This window comes from Poromitra crassiceps, assembly GCF_964638095.1.
Source record: "Poromitra crassiceps genome assembly, chromosome: 6".
Taxonomy (NCBI): domain Eukaryota; kingdom Metazoa; phylum Chordata; class Actinopteri; order Beryciformes; family Melamphaidae; genus Poromitra; species Poromitra crassiceps.
Window position 1 is genome coordinate 39,173,884 of NC_139627.1, and position 1,562 is coordinate 39,175,445.

Genomic DNA, 1,562 nt, shown 5'->3' on the forward strand with positions numbered 1-1,562 from the left:
CAGGTCGCACAATAACAACCAAAACTGTCCATCTCTAGCTGCCTCCAGGTCACGCAATAACAACCAAAACTGTTTATCTCTAGCTGCCTCCAGGTCACACAATAACAACCAAAACTGTCCATCTCTAGCTGCCTCCAGGTCGCACAATAACAACCAAAACTGTCCATCTCTAGCTGCCTCCAGGTCACACAATAACAACCAAAACTGTTTATCTCTAGCTGCCTCCAGGTCACACAATAACAACCAAAACTGTCCATCTCTAGCTGCCTCCAGGTCGCACAATAACAAACAAAACTGTCCATCTCTAGCTGCCTCCAGGTCGCACAATAACAACCAAAACTGTCCATCTCTAGCTGCCTCCAGGTCGCACAATAACAAACAAAACTGTCCATCTCTAGCTGCCTCCAGGTCACACAATAACAAACAAAACTGTCCATCTCTAGCTGCCTCCAGTAGCCTGTACTACGAAGCTAGTTTAATGCCTTATCCGAGTAAGTTTGAGTTTAAACCTGGTTTAGCCGTACTACAAAGCAAGTTAACTTTCAATCACCATGGCAACTGACGCTGCAAAGCTAACCTGGTCGCGACCAGGTTAGCTTCAGAGGATAAGATCAAAATCCATGACAGACCCATATAATCGGCTCTCTGGAGTCACTCACCGTTCATATAAGATCGCCATATGAAAAATAGATTGCAGTCAACTGAGAATATAACAAGAAAAACATTTGTGGCTCTGTAGGCTACATAATTAAATTAAGCCTACTTACCACTTTATGTCTTAACAGCTCAACTATGCGTGGAGAAATATGATCACTATTAATCACCGCAGCGCATATCATAGGCTAAACGGAGCCTCAAATGGAGTGAGGGTGATATTCTCCTACATGCCAGAAAAGCCTATACATATAATATAGATGGGATAAATATGGGATAGCCCCAATACTAAATATGCAGGCTTCTTGCATGTTTCAGCTGGAACTGTGTCCTGTAGGCTGTATGCCAATATATGAGCAAAAATAGGCTAGTTTTTATCAATGAAAAGTATGCCCGCATCGTCTCAATTCAGTCCAGCAGTTTTCTCTTTTATATTAGGATATCATTATTATAGCCTATATATGAATTATTCGATCAGTGCAACCACACACACATAATGAGTGATAGAGATCATTATTCATTGAGCATGCTTTCTAAATCTATGGTCTAAATAGGCTTACAGATTGTGGAAATTTATAGACTGAGATTACACATTTAATGTACATTTACACTCGCACAAAGCTGTAGGAGACAGAAATCGCTGATCAAAGTAAATCAAATGACTGATGTGAATACAAGCGGCAGCTTTAGACAGTCCTTCCCCCAACTATATCCAACGCGGATTTTCATTCTGCCATAGGTTACATTAAATATCCGCTAAAATCTCTGATCCCACTGTGGCTGCGCTTTTTCATTCAATGAGGAAATGGGTGTGGAAATGGGTGTGGGCGTGGATCAACTCAGCTGTTCATAATGTGATTGGCTAGCGCACCTCTTTCGCGTGGACGCGCGCCTGTGCACGAGCGAAA